At 45.2% G+C, this 12,503-nt stretch overlaps 1 protein-coding gene across 3 annotated transcripts in view; it reads right to left on the bottom strand.

Annotated features, from left to right (window-relative positions):
• ATXN1 (ataxin 1) overlaps positions 1–12,503 on the bottom strand; it is a 253,090-nt gene that overhangs the window by 153,003 nt on the left and 87,584 nt on the right. For all 3 annotated transcript variants that reach the window (XM_049654860.1, XM_049654861.1, XM_049654859.1), the window contains one exon: positions 4,985–5,110. The gene's annotated coding sequence lies outside the window, so the exon portion shown is untranslated. The remainder of the gene's footprint in view (positions 1–4,984; positions 5,111–12,503) is intronic.

Here is a 12,503-nt window from a genome sequence, read left to right as displayed (position 1 = left end):
GTAAGAGACAAAACCGCCACCATTCACAGAAAGCCAGGTCAGGCAGCTCAAACACAACTGATGAAGCGAACCACTCAAATGGAAAATGACAGGAAATACACAAGGTGCAGCACCATGCAGGATTTTTTTTTTTTTAAGTATCAGAAAATCCCCAAACTCTATTGATAGTTCTATAAAACATTTTTTTAAATTTTTTTTAACGTTTATTTATTTTTGAGACAGAGAGAAACAGAGCATGAACGGGGGAGGGTCAGAGAGAGGGAGACACAGAATCTGAAACAGGCTCCAGGCTCTGAGCTGTCAGCACAGAGCCCGACTCGGGGCTCGAACTCACGGACCGTGAGATCATATCCTGAGCTGAAGTCAGCCGCTTAACCGACTGAGCCACCCAGGCGCCCCTAAAACATTTTTTAAAACAAATTGTTTCCTTTCCCACATTTACTTATACCCATCACAGACATTTAGTGTCTATTTCTAAGGAAAAGAAAATAGATGATCTCTCCAGGCCACCCCCCTAACATGATGAAACGACTATCAGATGCAAGCAAGTCTCATGAGAACCGTGTTTATATTCCCTTTTCTAAGGGGTAACTAACACTTTCCTTAGACATTCAGTCAACTATTTACTGAGTACCCACTCAGTACTCAGCCACAGGTGTTGTGGATCCATCTGATAATAATGATGATGATAATAATAGTAATAATAATAATATCCCTGCTTTCATGGGGCTTACAGTCTGGTTGAGGAAATGGACAATTAACAAGTAAATATGTAATACATAGGTGATTCAAAGGAAAATGAAGTAGGCTAGCGAGCACAGAGGGACAAGGTGGGTGTTACACAGGTCAGGAGAGGCTGCTCTGAAAGGTAACTCGAGAAGCAGAAAAGCTTAAGAAAGAAATAGAGATCAGCACTGCCTCCTTGCATGTACGCAAAGCAATATTTGAGTGGAGGGGGACAGTTTTTAAAAACTTAGTTTCAAAAGTGGCTCGTATTTAATTTTCAAAAAAACCAATGACTTGTGGTTTAAATGACGAAATTTAAATTTAAATGACTAAATTTAATTTAAACAACTGATTTAAATGACTAAAACTGTACTCTTAGAAGGCACTCAAATGAACACCTTTGAGTTGTCCTATGGTATCTGGGAGGGTCCTGTGGAAAGGATGTCATGATGATGACAAACTCACACTCTATCTGTCTATCTATCTATCTATCTATCTATCGTGGGTTTTTTGCCATAAGATTATGCTCAACATTTTATAAAGCAGTTATACGCACCTGGGTGGTGTAGTTGGTTAGGCACCTGACTCTCGATCTCCGCTCAGGTCATGATCTCACAGTTCGTGACTTTGAGCACTGATGGAGCAGAGCCCGCCTGGGATTCTGTCTCTCCCTCTCTCTCTGCCCCTCCCAGTTGTGCTCTCTCTCTCTCTCTCAAAATGAAGAAATAAACTTAAAAAAAAAAAGCGGTTGTAAATTGAAGTCGTGCCAAATCATTGACTTTTAGAAGCCAAACGGGGTAAAAGCAACGTCCAGCCTGCCTCCTCCAAGCTGATACATTATGCAACGTGACATGTAGGGCAGGAAGAACCACCAGAGGCCACTTAACTCAACTTTCTCATGTTACTCCTCCTAAATCAGGCCCCTGGGGCTCTAGGGGTTCCAAAGTTCCAAGGTTAACCGCAACATCATGCAGAAAACCCGGATCTCCTGACCCGTAGGTAAGTTTTCCTTACCATCCCCTTCTTGTACAAAGATACCATAGTCTGAGACACCTCCAGGAGCGACGTTCATCTGCCAGAAAGACGGTGGCAGATTTGAGAGGCGGTTAGTGGCAACAGGCCGAGGGGTCCTGCAGAGGCAATATGTTTGTGGTGCAATCTGCAAGGAGTTCTGAGGACAGAAGCCACCCATTCCAATAGCTGCTATGACAGTTCCTCCAATGTTTCTCTACATTCCGACACCATCTATGCGCGAGCACACGTTCTTTGAAAATCTCCTGCCTTCCCTACGGCATAGGCTTTCGGACCCCAAGGACCCCAAAGTATGAACTCAATGTAAAAAAACCCTAGGATCCTAAAAGATTACTAATGGCCAAGATGACTCATTTCACAACTTGCTGAGAAAACTGGGACCCTGCCCCCCTGCCACTCCCTACAAAGCAAATGCAGTCTGGAAGAGGAAGTCCTAAGCTCCGAAGGAGTTCACTAGAATTTAGTACTTTCTTCCTTTCTCTCAACACACTCCCTTCACAGAAGGATTTTAAAATTACTTTAGTTGGCCATGTGGCATCTTCAAGTTTACACTTCAGAACTTCTTTGAAAACCTCATTTAATGTTTGGGGTTTGACAGGGTATCACATGAGCATTTCAAAGCAACGGTTTAAAAAAAAAAAACCCACCAGATTTGAAACAAAAGCTATTTTGATTTTAGTATCTGCATTTATTCATTTAAATGCAACCTGAAACCTAGAGCGTTTTTTCCATAAGACACTTGTTTCCTGAGATGAAAATGCTTTCTAAAATGTCACCAGAGATAAAGAAGTCACCAAAAGTGTATTCTCAAGGCCACCTGATTGGGAAGATCATTTCTAGTAAAATGCACTACTACTCTAGGATCCAAATGATTCCTTAATAGTGACAGAAAGTTAAAAAAAAATTTTTTTTTAATGTTTATTTATTTTTGAGACAGAGAGAGACAGAGCATGAACGGGGGAGGGTCAGAGAGAGGGAGACACAGAATCTGAAACAGGCTCCAGGCTCTGAGCCGTCAGCACAGAGCCCGACACGGGGCTCGAACTCACGGACCGTGAGATCGTGACCTGAGCCGAAGTCGGACATTTAACCGACTGAGCCACCCAGGCGCCCCTAATGTTTATTTATTTATTTTTTATTTATTTATTTTTGAGACAGAGAGAGACAGAGCATGAGCAGGGGAGGGGCAGAGAGAGAGGGAGACACAGAATGGGAAGCAGGCTCCAGGCTCTGAGCTGTCAGCACAGAGCCCGATGCGGGGCTTGAACTCACGAACCGCGAGATCATGACCTGAGCCGAAGTCGGACGCTCAACCGACTGAGCCACCCAGGTACCCCAACAGTGACAGAAATTTTTACAATAAGAGAGATTTTTTAGTAAGTATTCAAGTGCCTTACACAACACTGTGCCCCTTACAGGGACCCCAAACGAAGATGTCAACCTATCCATTAACAGGTTATTTTTTGTTGCATATAGATGTACAAAATAAAAGAGTAACATATAGACTTAACAAAATAACACTTCATGGGGAGTAGTGACTTGCCAAAGGTTTCAGACTTTCTTGACATGAACCATAGGACCAGGAATCGAGTTCGGGTCTGTTGATTCTGGGAGCTATATACTTCCACCAGAACCAGCATGATCACATGCACAAAATGCTAACACACTAAAACTCCAGTGTTTTCCACCAGTGACATGTGGCACTGGGAGATTTTAAATTTAATAAGCTTATTTTAACAGGACTATTTAACTCTGAGGAAATACGGGTAAAGCAGCCTATTTTAATACAAATTTTCAGAAAACCATGAAATTAAAAAAAATGCAGTGGAAATTTTATTTTTCAGTGTCAATGCTTTTCCTCCCTGATATACGCACTCCTCCCGCTGCAGTATCTTACTCTTTCAAAATCATTTGTGCAACTGGGAAAATAGAGGTGAAAAAAATGCCTGGAAAAGCTTCCTGACTGAATTATTAAGAAGCTAAAAAGAGGGGCGCCTGGGTGGCTCAGTCAGTTAAGCATCCAGCTTTGGCTTGGGTCATGATCTCACGGTTTGTGAGTTCGAGCCCCACATCGGGCTCTGGGCTGACAGCTCGGAGCCTGGAGCCTGCTTCGGATTCTGGGTCTCCTTCTCTCTGCCCCTCCCTCACTCATGCTCTGTCTCCCTCTCTCTCTTTCTCAAAAACTAAACATTAAAAAATTTTTTTGAATAAGCTAAAAACTTATATAAAATTATAGATGTATACATACACACAAATATATGTATTTATGTATATTTAATATATACACAAATACATGATATATATTAAATATGTATGCATATAAATATGCATGTATGTATTTTACACACACACACACACACACACACACACACAGAGTCCTGGTCAAAGCTGGTTCTTAGTTTTCTAAAACTTGAAGACAATACATTGACAGCCAATCCTGGGTTTCCTGCAGCTGTATTCTTTCCCCCATTAAAACTTTGTCAACTTCTTTCTTTTCTTTTTTGGACACAATTTAGCAATGAGGTAAAATCTCCAGAAAGCAACACAGCTGGTCCAATTTCTGAGTTTTGTGGCGGATAAGCTCCTTGATATCCATAGTGTGCTATCTCTTCAACTCCTCGATACTAAAGTTCTCGTGAAAAGCAACCGGCAGCTGATGCTTTACTAACCCCCAAATCCTGCCCCTGCACCTTAATACCAACCAGTAAATCAGCCCGTTTTGAATAAGAGAGGCACCCAAAAACCACCGACTGTATTTGCATACCTCAGATTTTTGAAAGCCAGGAAAAAAAAAATTCATTCCAGAAAAAAACTTCACATAAATAAACATAATTGCTGGGTGGAAATCCCGGTTGCTGATCCTTAGCCCAGAGGATTTGACTCCCTACCCACCAACCTAAAAGAATCGTAATAGCCCAGTTGAAAGAGTTTGCTCTGAACCTGACACTGCGTAAGTGTACCAGGAGAAAGGGCGTTCCAACAGCGAAAGGAATCACTATATTCGTCTCTTGGACACCAGACGTAGATAATGAGCAGTGCCCCACAGAAGCCGAGAGAAAGACAGGCTCACGGCAAAGAAAGACAGAACCACTCCTCTAAAAAAAGAAATTAATTGGATGATCACTTAGAACTCAGGCTAATACCCCTTCATCGCCCTGGCTCAGTGACATCCAATGATTCACAAAACCTTCCAAGGCAAGCCACCGCAGCGCTCTGGTTAACTTACAACATTCACTGTGCGCTGTTCACAGGTAGCCCTGGCTTATCCTTCACCATGGAGACGTCCCACAAGACGCTGGAGTGCTCCCGGCTCAGGCGTGTTCTTTCTTCCTTCCAGAGGAGTGAGAAATACCTAGCACGGGAGTAGCAGAAAAGAAGAAAAAGAAAAAGGTAAATGCATCATCCAATCACTCCTTATCTCAACAAAAGAAGTCTCGCGATCAGATCAATTAGACTGACAGCTCACCAGAGACCATTTTCCAGTACCCTCGCCTTCAAAGAGAAATGTAGTATCTTTGCTCCTGACCCAGGAGACACAGCGTGGTCTGGCCAGCCTTCTCCCCCCAGGTCGCTCGCGACCCTCCCTGCCCCGTCCCTATCCGCAACCCCCGCCCCCTCCCCCACCACTGCCACCCATAAAGTTGAAGACAATTCTGGGAGACTTCTGATGCAATCCCAGCTGAGATGCAAATTTGCAACACAGCCTCAAAACATGCCAGTTGATTTCACTCTCTGCAAAAGGGAGGGGGCTAGGACCATCACCTTCTGCCGGTTTCATACCTCGCTGGGTTGTTGCAAAGATCAGTAGGATCACTCTTGCAAAGTACTCACAGTTCCCGGGAAGAAAGGCACTATGTAAACGCCAAGTATTATTAGTGGTCATAAGCCTGTTACTGAGCTCGGAGCCAGGATTTAAAAGCCAGTTTTGGCCAGGCACCAACAGTCAACTATCCCTGGGGCACCGAAACGTGCAAAAGTCTGCACGGGCCGCTGTGCTACAACTCCCCTTCCATTGAGGGGTCCAGGGAGGCCCAAGGACCAGAAGCAGAGCTGTCGGGAGGCTCAGAGAGAGAGAGAAAGTGCAGGCTGGATCAGAGCCGGAAGCAAAGGGAAGGGGGGAGTGGAAGGTGGGTGACTGAGGCATGTGCAGGCGCATCGTTATTTGGTCCCTGCCACACGGCTCCCTCCGATTGCTGGTTTACAGGGTTTAGTGAGCTGGAGGTTTGCAGGGCTGTGAAATTTTCCACTTGGCTGTCTGCCATTCCCGCCCACCGAGGATAACACTTCCACACGTACACAGAAGAGGCACGCTGAGGCCCTGCCGGAGAAGGACTGGAGAATTTTTGTTTGTTTGTTGCTTTTAAAGAAAAGACCTATTCATATCCTGATCCTTAATGTTTTCCACACCTGGACTTCTTGATTTTTTCCCCTCCTTTAGGACAGAGCCAGGAACAGCTTTCGCCGGGCCAATAGTATCACATTATTTTGACTTGCGTATTCTCGAGGAGCGTGCTTGAGGTACAGGGACTTACATGAGTGGTCTCGGGGACGACGAGACACGTTGGACTGAAGCGCTACGCCAGACCCCTGTCTGCTTCCCAATCATCCACAGGCGGCTGCCACGTTTCCCCTCTTAGAGCCAGAAGGGCGCCCCGAGCGAGGGCGGGACCCAGTCCTGGCACTGTGGGGGTGTAATGCTTTTGAGGGCAAAGTGTGGTCCTCGTCTCAGAAAGAGGCCAAAAGGAATGACAGCGAATCAGATTGAGAATCCGGAAAGCACTGACAAGTATACCTCAGATGAACTAAAAAAAAAAAAAAAAAACCGTCCCCCAAAAAGTTAGGACAGAAGGGAGAAAGGAGGTGTCTGCTATGATAATTAACCTGGGCTTTCATAGTGACTGCAGTTTACCAAGCTCTTTCTTCTTCTTCTTCCTCTTCTTCTTCTTCTTTTTCTTCTTCTTCTTCTTCTTCTTCTTCTTCTTCTTCTTCTTCTCCTCCTTCCCCTCCCCCCTCCTCCTCCTCCTCCTTCTTCTTTTTAATTGAGTTATAAGTGATGCACCATATTATATTAGTTTCAGGTATACAGCGTGCTTTCTTATTCATTCATTCACCGGACAAGTTTTTACTTGGTGCTTACTCTACTCACCGGCTTCTACGTTCATAATGGTGAACAAGATAGACCGGGACCGTGCCTTTAAGGAGCTCACTGCCTCAAGAGGGACAGACGTGACAGAATGAGTGCACTCCACTTTTAGTTTATGTGTCACATCTGAGGATCGGATAGGCATGGAAAAGAAGGCATCAAGGAAAAAGAAACACTGTGATTTGCCATCACAATGGGAGTTCCTCACTTAGGAGGGGCTTAGGAAGGCTTCTCTTACAACACTAACAGAGGCGAGCAGAAGTTTGCCAGGTATCGAAAACAGCCTCTGGGTTGTGTGATCCGACTGGAGCTGCACGACTAATTTCTGGTGTTTTATCTTTTTTTTTTTTTTTTCCTGGCATTTCAACTGGGTCTCCTTTATCAACAAATGAGCCAGAGAACTGCTCTCGATACCTTGAAATAAGAGCCGTGCCTTCTTTCCGACTGCCAGGCCATCAGAACAACAAACACTAGGAATTTCTGCTGGAGGAGTACAGTTCAGTGCAGGTAGGATACCTGATGTGACAGGAAAGGAACGGCTGGTTTCCTAATGCATCGCACGTCACCCCGTCATCACGGCGAAATAAAAGGAAGCTCTCTGTTAACACCTGCGTGCCACAGCTGGAGTTAAGAAAGCCCTCCCCCCGAAACAGCTAAAAACGGATCACGTTCCGTGCAAACTTCTGGAAGGATTCTCCTAGTGACTTGGATGAGGTTCCAAACTTGCTGGCTTCTGCTTCCCTATCAAGTGGTTTCTACTAGCTCTCTCTTGGACTCAAACAGCATTTATGCCCACCTTCAAGAGTGTCCTGTGAGGCTTTTCATTTGGTTCTCGGTTTAGTTATCGGTTTATTTACCCAGGTAAGCTCCATGATGCAAAGCAGTAAAAAGCAGCGGAAATGTTGTGTTCATCTGAAGTGTTTTCTTGTTCCCTATCAACTCCTCCTTCCACTAAGGAAAATCAGTTAATTCGCTTTCTTCATCCTGCAAAACTAAGGTACCCTCAGACAGGTTCATTCATGTTCTCCCCATGAATGAAGTAAGTTTGAAAGTGTTTGAAACAAATAGGCCAAACTTCTACTCAAGTCTTGTCCCATTTAAGGCATCCAGGACAAAATGCAATGCCTCCTACAAGTTTCTCGTATAACCAACAACTTTAATAATCCTTCAAGTTCAAAGTCTCGAAATAGAAATCCTCACTTTGACTTAGCAGTTTTGACAAACTTTAGCAAACTGGGAAAGAAAAGAGAGACAGCAGGAAAGAGGTCTTCCTGAAACTGAGTGTCCAATACTCCGCCATCAGACTTGGGAAATTATGCGAGGCTGACAGTTTCATCCTCTGTCCAGAGAAGAAAATGACTCATTGCCAATTTCTCCTTCCCCTGACTGCCCACACCACTTACAGTCTCTTCCACATTATTTTGACTCAAGGTCCTTTTCAATTCAGCACTCCATTAGACTGTCTCTCTATACTCCGCTGGCTTGACTTAAGTCTTGAAGGCTTAAAAAGTTTATAAACTCCTAGATGAAAGAAACCTTGACTTTCTTTTGCAGCCTCCTAACAGTGTCTAGTAGGAGAGGCTGAATTTAAAAGAAATGATCCATATCCAAAACCTGTTCTACGACTTAACCCTAACTCCAAAGGAATCACCACTCCATAGCTATAATTTAAGCCTTTCTCACCGGTCTCCGTCCTCCACGGACCCACAAGTGCCTACGAGATCATCCTACCATCCACATGAAAGCCCTCCATGAACTACAGAACAATTAAGCTGGAACTTCACCTTCTCTCTGTTGTTCTTCCACTCCATTACATTTTGACTCATTAGTGGCTTTTGAACAGTTGCCATATATAGCCTTGCTTCTCATAGCTTCCCAAAGCCACCATCAAGGAAACCCCAGTAGATTATGGAGGCGGGGGGTGGAGGCATGGGTGGTCTGAAACAGTGGCTCTCGAACTTCAACCACCATCAGAAACACCAGGAGATCGCAGATGCCTGCGTCCGCCCTCCACCCCCTCCCCCAATTTCTGATTCATTGGATCCAGAGTGGGGCCAGAGAATGTGCATTTCCAACAAGTTCCCAAGTGATGATGGTGCTGCTGGGCCACGGACCACACTTTGAGAACCACTGCTCTAAAGGTAAGCCTTTTGGTCAATGACATGGGCAGACAGAGGCAAAGAATCTTTTGGGTGCATTTAATCACTGTAAGATGGCCATATTGGAAAGAATCATACCTGTCTTATTCTAGACAGACGGCAATCGGCCCCAAAACCAAAAAGGCTCGCGTACCTCATAATGTGGGGAATATTTTTGTTGCTTCAGTCTTGGACTGTTAGCCCGCTGTCTTCCCGCCGGCTTCAGGTTCCGTTAGGGCCAATTCTGTCACTCATGTCTCCACCAGTCTCTTCCCTCTCTACCAGAAACTTCTTGGCCTAGACATACCCAGCCACTGCTATCCCTAGGAGACCTTCCAACAGTCTCCGCTATGTTCCCAAATAGCTGCTGTCTCTCTCCTGTTCACTGATGAACATGTTCAAGTGTGGTATAAATTCACGTCAGTATTTCACCAGGTACAGCTTAACCTGTCTCCTAAAAGCAGGGGCCTTTTCCTAACAGCCTTTCTTCTAGTATTTGGTACAGCTCATCCATAGTTCTTGCAGTTTTCTTTTCCTTTTACTGAGCAGACTAGCGGTTTTGCCCGAACAGCATCTTTCTGGAACAATTCCCCCATTCTTTTGTCATCCGAACCGGGGTGACCTCGTGCCTTGGGTGCCGGAGGGGCACGTGACCCATTTCTGGAAGATCAGAACACGTATCCCTCTCACCACGATGGCTGATTTTAGGAATAGGCAATCAGAGCCAACCAGAGGCCCCTCCTCAGACTGGCTGGAATGTGAAAGTATGTACTCCCAAAAGCTTGTGAGGAAAGCCCTTTTGAGAATGAGGCTCTGTGATAGGGAACAAGGCTGAACGACACAAAGTGTGAGTCCTGACAACACTGAGGTCCCTTCACTCCAGCCATGCCAAAAGTTCGATTTACCCCCAGACATTTTAGTTTTGTTGTGGCCCCCTAGATGGCCCTCTGCCCTAGTGGACACGCACCTTCTCCCAGTTATTCGATCAAGCACTAACCCAGGTGCTGCCATTTTGCAGCTAACATTAAGGTCTCAGATCAGTCGACCTTGAAAGAGAAAGACTATCCTTGGTGGGCCTGACCTAATCAGGTGAGCCCTTCCAGGGGACAGGCTCTTCCAAGAGTGAGATTCAAAATGAGAGGACATACGGGGAGAGGGGGCAGCACCCCGTGGTAAGTTTCTGGAGATGGACACCAGGTGCTGAGAGTGGCACCCAGCCTAGAGCCAGCACTAGAAAGGGGGCCTCAGTCCTACGACCACAAGGAAATGAGCTCTGCCAATAATCACGCGAGCTTGAAGAAGGATGGTGAGCCCCACATGAGAATGCAGTCCAACCAACACCTTGAATTCAGCTTTATGAAACCCTGTGTGGAGCATCCAGCTAAGCTCTGGTATCTGCCAAAGCCACAATAACATGGGTGTGGTTTTAAGCTACTAAGTTATGTTAATTTTTTAGGCAGCAATAGAAAATGAATACATACATGATACAATAATTTTTTTTTTTTTTTTTTTTTTTAAAATCACTTCGAGTTTTATTTTATCTATTGGTCTCTTGGCAACCAAAATATCCCAGGACTCTTTTTTAAGTTTTTAAGTTTTATTAATTATTTTCGAAAGAGAGAGAAACAGAGTGCAAGTGGGGGAGGGGCGGAGAGAGGGGGAGACACAGAATCCGAAGCAGGCTCTGGGCTCTGAGCTGTCAGCACAGAGCCGGACGCGGGGCTAGAACTCACAGACCTGGATATCATGACCTGAGCCAAAGTCGGATGCTTAACCCACTGAGCCACCCAGGCGCCCCGAAAATATCCTAGGACTCTTGATTCCTCTAAGATGGAACTAATCTGGTGTTCCTCACGTTCTCCTGCTCCTCCTTCTTGGCTTTTGTCCCTTCTTGTTATTCCTTCTAACCCTAAGGTATGCATTTCCCGAGGTTACGTGCTCAGCCCTCTTTTCTTTCTGTGATAATTTCCATTTATTGCATATAGTTCTTAAGTCCGTATCCTTGGCCCTGGCAGCCCCCCACCCCCACCCCCACCCCACAGGTGCTGGATACACGCAGTAGAAATAAATGATGTCTGTTTCAAAACTTCCCATTTCCCCACCTCAAACCAACCCTCCTCTTTTATTTCTGATTCTTGGTAAAGGGCATCATTGTCTTCTCTTCCTTCCTCTGTCTATAGGTTGTCACGTCTTACCAAGACTGCACCCCATCCCCACACTGTCATGCCGACTCAGACTCGACTCTTTTTGCCTTCAGTCTTTTCCCTCTGAGTCATCGCCGTTGGGTCACACTTCTGAAATCGTCCACAATCTGGCGGTAAGACCCTCACAGTTTGGTCCCAGCACGTCTTCTGGCTTCATTTCCTGTCTTCCCCCTGGTGCACACTGTCCCGGCCAGACCGTGCTGTTCCTTCATCTCCGAGAGCCCACATTTCTACTCCACAGGTCATAATTCAAGCCACGCCTACACAGACCTACTCCAGTCCTACCCCTCCTCGCTCCTGCCATTTTGCAACTTTCTCAATCGGAAGTACAGCAGCACCACCCTTAGGTGCAATTTTGCTTTCTGCACAGTTCGAGTTCCCCACAGTCCATCTGGGAGCAGATGATCTTTCTTCCGATGTAAAGCCAGAAGGTCAACAGTAGCCTAAAGGCCGCGTCATGGCACCTACGTCACTTGCCTCACTGCATCTCATCACAGAGACATTTTGTCATCTCACGTCATCACAGGAAGGGTGAGTACAGGACACGGAGATATTTTGAGAGAGAGAGACCGCATGCACATAACTTTTATTACAGCATATTGGAATTACTCTACTTTGCTATTAGCTACTGTTATTAATTTCTTACTGCGCCTGATTTATAAATGAAACTTTATCATAATTATGCACATATAGGAAAAACCAGTATATACAGGGTTCAGTACTATCCATGGATTTGGGCATTCACTGGGGGTGTTGGGAGTATATCCCCTGTGGGTAACAGGCCACTACTGTGCTTTTTTGAAAATGTGAACTCCAGCAGTTTTTTATCCTTTTTCTTTAGCATACTAATAATTTTATTCCTTATGCTAAGACAGGTACCACTTCCCTAGGCAAACTGCACCAAACTCTACGTAGGCAGGGTTTACAACCTGCCTCTCTGTAAGCCTCCTGGTGCTCTTACAAATGCTAAACACTTGATAAATGCTTGTTGGCTAACTGGCTGAGAATGTGGTATTTTACTTTCCCTCTGACATGTCCTCAAGTCTCTTTACTCCGCGGTTCCCAAATAGGAGAGCTCCCTTTCTGGTGACTTGGGAGAAACATCATTACGTAAGCCTCTATGGAAACTGCTCCATCAATGAAATGTTCTGTAAGAGCCTCTTTTTCCAACTCAGGACTAAAGCTGGCTCTTTGTATTTTCTTTCTGAGGAAGAAAGAGAAGCCACCGGGGCTGCTGGAAGTCGCTTCCTTGGGATGAGC

Source organism: Panthera uncia (genome assembly GCF_023721935.1).
Source record: "Panthera uncia isolate 11264 chromosome B2 unlocalized genomic scaffold, Puncia_PCG_1.0 HiC_scaffold_25, whole genome shotgun sequence".
In the NCBI taxonomy this organism is placed as follows: domain Eukaryota; kingdom Metazoa; phylum Chordata; class Mammalia; order Carnivora; family Felidae; genus Panthera; species Panthera uncia.
This window is presented reverse-complemented; position numbering and strand designations above follow the sequence as displayed.